This window comes from Zalophus californianus, chromosome 4 (genome assembly GCF_009762305.2).
Source record: "Zalophus californianus isolate mZalCal1 chromosome 4, mZalCal1.pri.v2, whole genome shotgun sequence".
In the NCBI taxonomy this organism is placed as follows: Eukaryota; Metazoa; Chordata; class Mammalia; order Carnivora; family Otariidae; genus Zalophus; species Zalophus californianus.
The window spans coordinates 32662745-32675210 of record NC_045598.1 but is presented as its reverse complement, the minus strand read 5'-3'; the positions used below and the strand labels follow the sequence as shown (position 1 = coordinate 32675210).

The window sequence follows — 12466 nt, the reverse complement described above, 5'->3', positions numbered from 1 at the left end:
CTTTGAAAAACTAATGAATCATGGTAAAAAAGCCATGAATTCTATGTGCAGTATTCCCTTAGCGTTGGAGTTCTCACATTCTCCTTGATGGGTAAACTTGGTCTTGGCTTGCTGGCTGTTCATGCTGATCTTCTGTGGGAGGGGCCTGTTGCCGTGGTTCCCAAATATCTTTGCCGGAGGTGGAATTGCCCCGCCCTTTTCGGTCTGGGGTAAGCAATCTGCTCAGGTTTGCTCTCCGGTGCTTTTGTTCCCTCCAAGCTCTCGGTACAGCTTTGGAGGACCAGAGTGAAAATGGTAGGAGCTGAGAACTCGGGGCCCCGCTCCTCAGTGCACCCCCAGAGAAAAGCAGTCACTCCCGTGTCCCCGGTCTCCGGCCACACTCCGTGCTCACCCGGCCTGTGACCGAGCGGTTCTGTCTCTTTCACCCGACCCCGTGTGCAGTCTCCAAACCCAGCAGATCCCTGCAGTGCGCTCCCGCGCCGCTCCTCCCGGGGGAGGAAGGGGAGTCTCCCCAGCTCTGCCGCTTGTTGGGTCCCTGCTGGAGGAGCAGTGGCCCGACTGGGCCGTGGATCACAGTCTATGGCAACCCCGAGCTGAGAGCCCGCGCCTGGGCTCCGTCTCTGCAGCTGGCTTCCCCGCTCCGATACCTGGGAGCTCTGCCGCACTCAGGCACCCCCGGTCTTTCTGTGACCCCGAGGGTCCTGAGACCACACTGTCCCGCGAGGGTTCCACCCCCCGCTTAGCCACTGGAGCGACGTCCCTCAGCGGAGCCGGGTTCTCAAAGTTCCGATTTTGTGCTCCGCGGCTCTATCACTTGCCAGAAGCGGCCGACGGAGGTCCCCTCCCGCGCCGTCTCTCCTCCTGAATATCGCCTCGGATTCAGTTCTCCGCACGTCCTACCTTCCAGTAAGTGGTCGCTTCTCTGTTCAAAGAGTTGTTGCTACTCTCCTCTTCCATCTCCTGTTGAGTTCGTAGGTGTTCAGAATGGTTTGATCCCTATTCAGCTGAATTCCTGAGACCAGATGAAACCCAGGTCTCCTACTCCTCCGCCATCTTGCTCCGCCCCTTAATTGATCTTAATACACCTTTTTTTGGTGTTCATAAATTGATGATTATTCCATTTAGGGCCTTGGTTCTAAACAAGGGCAGAGATTTTTTTTCCAGTTGTGAAAACATTCCTGCTGGAGAGGCTGTGTACTTCCTGGTTACACTGAACATCTACTATGGATCCCTGAGGTCCCGGATGGGCCTCCTCACATCTTAAAGTTTCAGTGCTCTAAGGTTTTGGTGTGTGTGTGTGTGTGTGTGTGTGTGTGTGTGTGTGTGTGTGTGTGTGTGTGTGTGTGTGTGTGTGTGTGTGTGTGTGTGTGTGTGTGTGTGTGTGTGTGTACGCACTCACGCTTGTGTGTACGGGTGCATGTGTGTGTGGGTGTGTGACTTTAGGTCCCAAATTATTTACTTTGAGGTAATCAGAAGCAAGAAGAGGGACACACCTTGGACTTGGCTGGGTTTTTTTCTGCATTGAAAACTATCCCATGACGTCCCCCAGACAAGCTGAACGATGTGAAAAGAAGGATTTGAGCCATCCTAGGGTATTGTGACATCTTCTCTAAGGAATTTGGAAAAAAACCACCATTAACTTCATTTCACTGTCATCTTAGGCATCACATACAGGGTCATCTGACCTCACCTCTGGTGGGCAAGTCCCCCTTTTTGCCATTATTTGGTAACTTATTTTCTGCCTTTATCATGATATCTTCCTTCTTTATCTTTGAAAGAGGAAAGAGCATGAGGTGGGAATCAAATGAACCTAGGGTTTAATCCTCATCTGATGATTATTGCATCTGTCCTCTGACAAAGAACAGAAGTCTCACCTTCAATATCAGCAAGGTAGGGCAGAAATCTGGCTTAGATGGTTGTGGTAAGGATACTGTATCCCTAGTTCACAAATGAGGAAATCAAGGCAAGAAAGGATTAAGCAATTAACTCAAGGTTCACAGAATTTGAATCCGGATGGTCTGACACCACTCAGAACCTACCCATTCAGTCCTTCTGCCACGCAGCTCTACAGAGAGCCAACATGAACTTCTTATCTCTGTCAAGATGACCCAGTTTAGAGGTTTATGAAAATATTGTCTAGTGTCCTACATTGGATAATTCTTGAGTTAGGTACTTGGAGTATTTTCATCTTTGACTGTGAGCCTGGCAAGGAATGCTGGCAGCACACTCTTCAGGTGGCCAAAGGGAGGGTGAGTGTGCACATGGACTTAGGCAAAGAGGGATTTGGATGGGCTATGGTTTTCTGCCTCAGCAGGAGGTGTTTATAGTTAGTGCTTCAAAACATTAAAATTACTACTTTAAAAATGAATGAATGAATGAAGGAATGAATGAATGAATGAAATATTTACTAAATGACATAACATTGGGGAATTCCCAACAGGGTGCCTGGAACATAGTAAGCTCTTCATAACTGTTCATCTCCATCCTCTCCTTCTCCTCCTCCATTTCAATTTAGCTTAATCTGTTTTTTCCTTCCCCATAAACTAAGGTCACTATCCTTTCCATTACATTATTCTTAATCTCCAGCAGGTGTTGATGAATACTGGTTTTAGGATGCTAACAACTAAAGTGCCTTTCAAAGAGTGATGTGAGATGAGAAAGGATGGAAGCTACTTGGGATGACAGAATTGGGTCCCAGATGTCAGGGTAAAATGATGGAGTGATTCTCACACTAGGAAATATAATGGAGCTAAATGTAAGGTCTTATGATGGGGCCCAGAAAATTAATCACATGAGTGCAGAATGGGGGAGATGTGTGGCCTAGCAGCCACAAATGTGAGAGATACTTGGGAGATGAAATTGATATTTGTATTGGTTAGGGCACAGATTCAGTTGCTATCATAGACCTAAAATAACAATGGTGTAAATAAATGAAAAGTGTGTATTTGTCTTGCAAACTGAGAATAAGCAGTACAGGGTGAAACGACAGCACCAGAAACCCAGGATCCTTCTATCTTGTTGCTCTGCCATCCTTCGTACAGAAGGCTATCAGATTTCACATTTCCAGTCACTAGGAAAGGCAAGAGGGAAGGGAGGGCACGATCCTTCCCTTTAAGAGCAGGAGTAGGAAATTCTACAATTCACATCTACTTATATCCTATTGGCTAGAATCTAGCCTCCTGGCCACACCTTCCTACAATGCAGGCTGGGAAATGTAGTCTTTAACTAGTAGCTTTGTTCCTAGCTAAAAAATAAATTACTATTAGATAAGGAGAGGAGAATGGATACTGACTGAACAATTAAGAGTCTTGCAATTAAGTCAGTATGATACAATAGCGCGGTTTGTTTGCAAAAAAAAAAAGATCTTGGGCTGTATTACACTGTGTTGGTAAAAGTATAGTATCTTCTAGAACGGGGGTTAGCAAACTTTTCCTAAAAACAACCAAATAGTAGATATTTTAGAATTTACAGGCCATGTATGGTTGCAAATAGTTTTCTGCCTTTTTTTTTTTTTTAAGATTTGATTTATTTATTTGAGAGAGAGAGAGAGCAAGCATGAGCGGGGGGGGCGGGGAGGGACAGAAGGAGAGGGAGAAGCGGGCTCCCCACTGAGCAGGGAGCCCATTGCCTGGCGATCCCAGGACTCTGGGATCATGACCTGAGCTGAAGGCAGACACTTAACAGACGGACCCACTAGGTGCCCTGCTTTTGTTTTTTACAATCCATTAAATGTGTAAAAACCATTCTTAGCTCATGGATTATATATATATATATAAATAGTGTGCACCAAAGGAGTTTTTCCAACTCCTATTCCAGAACAATGATGGTGATGAGCCTGGGACCAAATCCTAAGATGTATAAAACATGTGTTCAGGGTTGGTGATCATGATGGGAAAGGACTCTGGATGAATTTGCAAGACCAATTATAGAAGGCATTGGTTACTTTTAGTTTGGAGAACCTAAGATTCTTGACGGCATTGTCTTCAGAGATTTGAATGACAGTTAAGTAGTTAGTATGTATCCAAAGGGCAGAACTAGAATCAGTGAGAGGATGCACTAGAGACAGACTGCAGCCCAGCATAAGGAAGGACTTTCTCATTTATGGAGCCCTTATAACCAGGCACTAAGCACTTTACATAGATGGTCTCACTTTGTTCTTAACAATCCCAGCAGGTAGGTGCCATTCTTACCTCTACTTTCCAGGTGAGGTAAAGCAGCATTAGAAGGTTATATTAACACGCTGAGGCATACATGCTACTAAGTGCTAGAGTCATAGTAACTACAACTCTCTACTGCCTACTCCCATGCAAATTAAATGAAATTAAATATGGATATAGTTTAGCAGCACCAGGCACAGAGTAAGTGTTGTTGCCGGCAATAATCATTATTATACCCACTAGGAAGTACTCTGTCTCTCATCATGGTGCCTATATTGGTTTCCTACGGCTACTGTAGCAGATGACCACAAACTTGGTGGCTTAAAACAAGGTATTTATTTGCTTAGAGTTCTGGAGGCCAGAAATCTGAAATCAGTTTCACTGGGCTGAAATCAAGGGGTCATCAGGGCTGTGCTCCTTCCAGAGCCTCTAGGGAACGACTGTTCTTTGCCTCTTCCAAGCTTATGGTGGCTTCCCACTTTGTGGCCATATCACTTCCCAGTTTGTGGCCATATCAGCCTCTGTGGTCACATTGCCTTCTCCTCTCTGCCCTCCGCCTCCCTCTTATAAGGATACTTTGATTACATTTAGGGCCCTCCCAGATAATGCAGGATAATCTCCCCATCTCAAGATCCTTAAATTAATCACACTTTTTGCCATATAAGGTAATAGAGTTTCCAGAGATTTGGAAGTGGATATCTTTGGGAGCCTACCACAATGGTGTTTAAGCAGAGAGGGGATAACCACATTATTTTTTTAACACTATTAGGAAAAAAAACAACAACTTTATAACATTCTTTGATTTATAGATCAATCATAACATCTACTTTTTCTTGTGGTTTTTTTTGTGAAGATAGAATATATTTTGTATAAGGTATGATTTAGAAGTAATATATTTTTTTAAATAACCACAGTCTGACATTATTTATTGAATAATACATTCTTTACCCTATTGATTTAAAATTCAGTTTTCAGCAAATGCTACACTTGAATCTGTTACTTGACTTTATTCATTTCCATTAATCCATTTTGTGGGTTTCTACAATCTGTGCTATATACTGTTTTATTTACTATATTATTGAAGTGTATATTTATAGTTGATAAATTCAGTCCCCTCCCCCAATCCTCCTTTTTCAATTTTCTTGGCTAATAGCTCTTCTACTGTTTTCTTTGTCATTCTGTATTTCAACTTAAAAAACTTCCTTATTATGTGGTCGTGGGAAGAGAGGAGATAGATGGAATTCTAATTGTCTGCCTTCCATAATAATCCTCTCATCCTATTTTTTTCATTCAAGTGATTTTACTTACTCATTCTATTGAGATTTTCATTTTTCTGTTGTTGTTGAAATCATATGAAAGTTTAATTCTGGATATCTCCATCTGTCTAATATTTCAAAACTTCTCACATTTAAACTTTACAACCACATTATCAGTTTTTTTATACTTAACCATACCTTCTATTGGCTTTATTCCTCATTACATTTTCTTATATAACATTTCTTCTTTCTTGAGTTCATTATTCTGTGGCTTATTTTTTTTTTCTTGGCCAGAATAGATCTTCAAATAATTTTTTAAAAATTTAATAAAGGTATTGGGGTGATATAATTTCTGTGTCTTTGAACATGCCTTTCTTTTGTCATCACATATGAGAGAAATTATAGTTTGGCACGTGGTAGAATTCTTGAGTCACAGTAACATTCTCTTAGAATTCTGTAAAAACTGTGCCACTGTCTTTTCGCAGAGCATTGAAGATGAGAAGTATGATATCAGTCTGATTTTCTTTTCTTTTAAGTAGCCTGATTTTTCTCCCCTATCAGGAAGCTTGTAGTTGTTTCTCCTTGTTTTTTGAGTATCAGCCTACATCTAGAATCGTGTATTCTTTCGGTTATACTGCAGCCTAGCACTTAGACTTACATGATCTAAGGCCTAAAGTCTTTCTTCAACGCAAGGAAATCTTTTTCTTCCATGATTATTGCATTCATAAATAATGTTGTCTCTTTCTGGAACTCCTGTCAGAGTAATTTTGGATATTCTGGATCTCTGTTAAATCTTGTGTCTAATCTGATTACTTAAATAACCTTCTCTTCTTCCTCCTTCTTCTCCTCATTCCCAAATGAGCTGGGGTCTTGCCCCAGGTCAGCCTCTGACTTCTATCTGTATTAGGGACAAATTTTCCACTTTCCAAAGATGCTGTGGGATGACTGCCATTCCATGTGGAGAGAACCAGCTTAGTTCCTGATGTCTTTTAATTTGCTTCTGAACTGATGCCCATGACCTTTGTTTTAACTCTCTGATCCTTTGAGCTTGGGATTTTCCAGGACCCTTTTCTGGAAACCTGTGCACTTTCTTCTTGGGAGGTCTGTGCAGAACCATGACTTTATCAGCACTGATCAGCTTTTCCTCACCCACATCCCATCTACTTTACGTCTTCCTCATATTTTCCAAAATGTTGGCTTTATTGATGGCATCTCTCTCTGGCTCCCAGCACTGCCACTCGTATTTTGGTTATATAAATTTTTATTTTTTTGGAGGAGTGGAGTAAATATATGTTCCAGTTTACCATCCCAAAGACCCAAAGCTCCAGAGTGGAAATAGAGGGGAATGAAGCATCATATGGATTCTGGACCAAATGACTTTTCAGTCTCATCTAGGTCTGGGAGGCTTTGCTCTAAAGTCTAGAGAATAAAGCAGCACAATTAAAGGCTTGAGAATCAACTTTCACAAAAAGGTTCCCAGAGATAGGATTTAATTTGGTCAGGAGAACAGAATGAGGTGAGACAAATGGCGAGTCACATTAAACGTGCTGAAGATAGGGCAAGAGGGACCAAGCTTAAATTACAGCCGTGGTGACTCGGGTTGGTCACTGAGAGGGCCATTTAACTCTTAAAAAGTTGTGTGATACCATGGGACATTGCAAAGCCAAGTGAAGAATCTTCCTTCCTTCTCTGGTAGTTTTCTGGAGGGTCAGGGCTGTTCTGTTAAGGGAAGAGGTTGGACTGAGCCGCCTTCTGGGTCCCTGACAGCCTTGGGATATTACGATTATGATACCTTGGTGCAGGAAATGTTGGATGGGGAATAAAGAACAGCAGCAGATAAACTCCCAAGGGGGGAAAAATCTTGTCTTCACCCAGCCTTACTGATAATTTTTTTTTTTGTTTTTTGAATGTGAGAGACTGTTTTTGTCGGGAACACTTTGTCCAAATCTTTAAAACCGAATGGAGTCATCTCTAGTTTCTTCCCCAACATGCTGGGAAGAGCAGGAATTTCAGCATCTCCCTCTCTCCCTGCAGCTGGAGACAGCTCTGGCTCCCAGCGTGGCTGGAGACTCCGTCCACATCCCCTGGCTGTCCCCTCCCCCAGGGCTGGGTACAGGGAGAAGCCGGGAGAGGGCAAGGGGCCAGACCAGGGAGAGGAGTGCCGGGCTCCCTGTGGTAGGTCTGAGCCTTGTCACATTGCCTCCTGGGCTCAGGTCGCTGGTGGCTGCAGGAGAGCCAGTTCCAACCTGTGTGGCTGGTGACATTTCCGGCTGCCAGCGCCCAGCCAATCAGGGACGGGCCCAGCTAGCTAGGGCGATGACACATGAAATATGATAATTTTCTGCTAAAGAGCCCTGGAAGAGAGGAGAGGAGAGGAGAGAGAGAGAGAGAGAGTGTGTGTGGCTGGGAGGGCTCAGCAGAGGCAGTGCCTGCCACGAGGTGGGAGGGGGACAGCGCATTGGTTTTAGTGGTTTGCCAAGGGAAGGAATGTGCTCTGATGCTAGGGCTAGAGGGACGTGCCCCAGGGAGTGGCTGTAGGAACCCCAGGGTTGCTCTTCAGGTAAGCTGCTACTGCTGCTGGGTGGGAACCAGAGGAGAAGCAGCCAGTGCCATTCTGGAGCTTGGGGGCTCCTGGGGTGAAAAAGCAACTGTCAAGGGCATTTTCCTTCCTTTCAAACATAAGTGAGGTTAGGAGTTTTGGTTCCTTCTCAGTGCTTTAAAAGCCAAAACAAAACTGGAACAAATACCATCCGGGTGGCTGAAATACTTAATGAATAATTAAAAAAAAATTGGGGCTGGGGGTTATCTCGCCCTCCCCCACTGCATTTTTCTATCTCTGTGCTCAACCTAGCCCTGAAAAAAAAAAGTGTTGTTAACAAAATCTTGAAGAAGGGCCTAAGTCTGAATCTTAGAGACTCTAAAGGTTCAGGTGGTAGTTTTGATTCCAGATTCTGGTTGGAGAAAAAAAAATGTCTTGGAATAAGATCTGGTCCTGGATTACATTATACTTTAGAAATAGTGCCGGAAGGATCCTTTAGTTTGAGGACAGGGCCACCTGAAGCTGTAGGGTAAGACAGGGCAAGAGTACCCTGTGGTTAACTCTTGAGGTGGCACAAGTCCCCACTTCCTTCAGCCTCTTTGGCAGGCTTCCTGGTCCTCTGACAGCATTTAGGGGCTTTCGAGGGGTGATAGGTGTCCCCCTGCATTGTCTGACCCTGTGAATATGTGTGTTCAGAAGTGAAGGATCATAGTGTTTACATAACATGCTTATTAGTCCCGGAGAAGCCCATCACTGCAATAAATATGTCTCTAGGTTTATACCTTGCATTTGCATTCTTTCTCTTTCGTTGTATTTTGTTCAAAAGCCACAGATAAATGAAATCATTATCACTTTATGCAATCCTGCCCTGTGGCTGTAGGCATGGGACTAGCCTCCCTGCGCTTGGAGGAATACCTATTCAAAAGTGGTAATTGGTGTACTGTATCTTTAAAAGGTTAAAACCTCTTTCAGAAAAAGGTCTGGACTCATAGTGGAAAAGACAAGCGAGGCATGGGTTGGCTGTGGATTCAGCAAACAGCTGCTGATTAGATTCTGTGTCTGCGGGCTGAATTTATTCCGTGTTTTTCAGCAGCAGGAATTCAAGAGGGATGCTACTGTTTGGGTTTCTGATCGTGATTTATATTTATTCAGAGGAATAACAGAGGGTGGATCTGTTCCCGGCGTGAGCATGCTCACAACCAGCCGACTCTCCCATTATCCAACTGCCTAGTTTGGTGCTTCAATGTACATGTACATTCTGTGTGCATATGTGTGTATACAAACACGCATGCATGCCTGGATGGGCATATGTATGCACACATTATTTTTTAAGGACAATTCTTTCAATAAGGTCTTTACCCCTTACTTGAAACAGGTGTTCATGAAAAAAATGCACAAAATCCCGACTGACCGGAATAATTCATGAAGAAGGGGCTGGATCCGTGGGTCAGAGAACACAGGACCAGTTTGCCATCCCAAGGCCGAAGGTAGGGGACTCTGGATTTTTATTCGGCGGATGGATTCCGTGCGCTTGATTTTATTTATTGTGCTTTTTGCCTGCGGCCGCCACAGGGAAGTGGAATAGCGGGCTGCGATTCCATCTTGTCGTTGCCTTTCTTGGGCAAGGTGTCCGGGTGGGCGGCCGCGCGGCGTGCGGTGCCCTCGGTGGGCAGAGCGACTGCTCGGCCTGGTGCCTGGGGAGCGGCGCGAGCCTCAGGTGACCCCCGCGCGTCAATCCAGCGGCCGCGGCTGTAACCCTGTGCGCGCCGCGCGCTCCCCGCTCGCCCGCCACCGCCCCGCACCCGCACCCCGCCCCGGCCCCCTCCCCGCCCCCCCCCCCCCCCCCCCCCCCCCCAGGCTCGCTCAGGAGCCTCCGCGGTCCGGCGATCACCTCGCCGCCGCAGCACCTGCACTGCCTGCTGCTGCTCCGGGGTGGTTCAGGGCCACCCGAGCGGTCTCTGCTGCCGAAAAGGAGATGGGGGGGGGGCGGGGGGAAGGGGAGATGCTGTGTGCCAAAGCAGAGGGAGAGCTTTCCCTTCTCCCCTTAACCGCCACCCCCCTCCCCATGTTCCTAAAGCAGAATCACAAGCTGCCTCCCCTGCAAACAAAACCAAACAGAAACCAAACTCCTGCTCTGTTGGGGATTCTTGCCTTACTGCTAGCAAAGCGGGTGCCCCCCTCTCCAAGCTGTGCCCCACATTTTACCATCTTTTAAAATTAGAAACACTGGTGGCGCAGAATGGCCCCGGCTGAGACTGCACGGGCTGCCTGGGGACTGCTGAGCGTGGCGGACAGCCTGAACCCGCAGAGACTGGGACCCAAGTGGTGTAGAGGAGCTGGGAGGCCGCGCGTTGCTTTCCTTGAACGTGGCTGCCTCGGTTTACGTTGCAGGTCAGGACAACTTCTGTGGCTCGGCCGTCCCTGGAACTTTGGGGGCAGTGGTTGCAGGCAGGAGGGTCTGTTTCTGGCAGCCCTTGGCATTGCCACAGCAGCAGCAAAATGCCCCCCACCACGCCCCCGCTCCAAGCCACATCTTGTGCTTCGGTTGTGTTAAAACTGGCTCGCTTTCCGGGCTTTGGGGGTGGGGGGTGGCGGAGAATGGGGTGTGCACTGAACTGATCTCCAGGGAACCTTCTCCAGCCCTTGTCTGTGTGATTATGTAACTCCAACTAATGATCAGACCGTGCGCCCGAGCAGCTCCCCATCATTTCCCGGTCCTCCCCCGGACTGAAGGAGTTGGGTCCCACGTTTAAGATGTTTTTATGTAACTATGTGTATGCTGGGGGGCAGGGAGAGTTTGGGGAAAAGTGGAGCAATTTGAGCAACTTCTGTGACACGCACAGGGGCAAAGACCGTGTGTTTATTGGGGACAGGGTGGCGCTGGCTTGGGGTTGGTGTTGATCTGAAGACCCTCCCACATCCCTTTCAGCTAGTCATTGCCTGTCTGAATTTTCCTTTGGTCATCCCACCCGTCTTGAGCCCTGTAGAAGGTTGGAATCACCCGTGCAGCGCCCCTTGGGTTCCTCACTGAAGGGAGAGCACGATCCTGAATCCAGGGTGACAGGCCCAGGCTCACTTGCTTTAGGTCCCAGCTATTCTTCATGCCTACTGGAAGGGAAGAGTTTCTGCCCTGCTGGGGTTTCAGTTTTGCTCTGGGGTTGGGCCACCCTGTGGGGCTTGAGAAAACCTCAGAGGCAGCTGAACTGCTTGGCCTTTGCTCTTTAAAACTGTGATGACTTTGGCAGAGGCCTGAGACCCTTTGCATTCTTGCATTAAAATGTTGTGGGGTTGTTTTCGGGGGGGGGGGGGGGAGATAGGAGAACAGCTGTCCCACTGAGATCTGGAGAGCCGCAGGCAGGAGGGGAAGGTATGGATCACACTTTACTCTCTGTTCTTCCTCCCCATTCTGCTTAGTGAAGGCACCCAGAAGGCGCAGAGTTGTCACATGGGTCTCCTTTATCACACCCCTTAGCAACTCAGCCTAGGGCTGCTGGGTAGACTTATTAATTTGATGGGAAAGTCTGGCCTCTTCAGGCTAAACTTGTTTTTTTCCCTCCAGCACCCTGGTGGGTCTGCTGTCAGAGCCAGCTACTAACATGTACACACGGCAGTGGATCAGGCTGTATTCAGCTGGCTCCGTGCTTGGCTTGTCTCCGCCCCTTGTGTTGCAGAGGCAGCCACCTTCCTTGGAGTGGAGAAGGGTGTGCTGCATTCGGGGTCCTGGCCAAGTGGGCTTTTGAGGCACTGAGTGTGTAAAAGTTCCCCACAAGAAGAAGACGCATTTAGTCTGAAGTCCTGGCAGATTCCAGGCCCCAACTTGATGGGAGATAACGGAGAAAAAGCCGTGTGACAGCTGGATAGCTTTGAACTTGTCTCCCACTTCCTGTTCTGTGAGTTCCTGATGTCTTTCAGGTTCTTTTCTGCCTCCACAATGTCCACCAGGGATGCTCTGACATGCTGTCCTTCTTTCCGTTTCTGGGGGGATCAGAGCATGTTTGCAAATCTGCAGAAGCCCAGGGAAAGTAGGGCAGGGAACACTGGCTGCCTGAGCAGGCATCGCTGGTGTTTCAGGCCAGGCTCGACCACATGTTGACCAATGTTGTGTTTCATCTGTAAAGTGGGTATCCTCATCATAGCCTTACCAAGCCCACCGAAATAGCTTGAGCAGAAAATGACACGGGCTGAAAAGTAACCTGTGCTCTGTAGCAAGCCAGGATCAGGATAACATCACAGCAATCTGAAACTCACATTGGCACAATTTCACTTACCCAGGGGGGATGTCATAAAGTCCATGAACTACAATTCATAGATTTTGACCACTGCAGAACATTTCATACTTTCTTTCAGAAGTTTTCGTTTATGTAAATTTCTAAGGGGCTTCGTTTTAATTTGCCAAGTACCACTAACAAATTGGAAGAGATTGACACAGTACAGGACAGGGGTTATTAAAGTTCTTTCGGGTAAGTGCCAGTAAGAAGTACTAGTAATGTAAGAAACAGAAAAAAATAAAAAAA

General features: G+C 46.6%; 1 protein-coding gene across 6 annotated transcripts in view; it reads left to right on the top strand.

Annotated features, from left to right (window-relative positions):
* Positions 1–12466, top strand: part of HIVEP3 (HIVEP zinc finger 3) — a 480349-nt gene that overhangs the window by 108262 nt on the left and 359621 nt on the right. For all 6 annotated transcript variants that reach the window (XM_027607320.2, XM_027607348.2, XM_027607357.2 and 3 more), the window contains one exon: positions 9328–9439. The gene's annotated coding sequence lies outside the window, so the exon portion shown is untranslated. The remainder of the gene's footprint in view (positions 1–9327; positions 9440–12466) is intronic.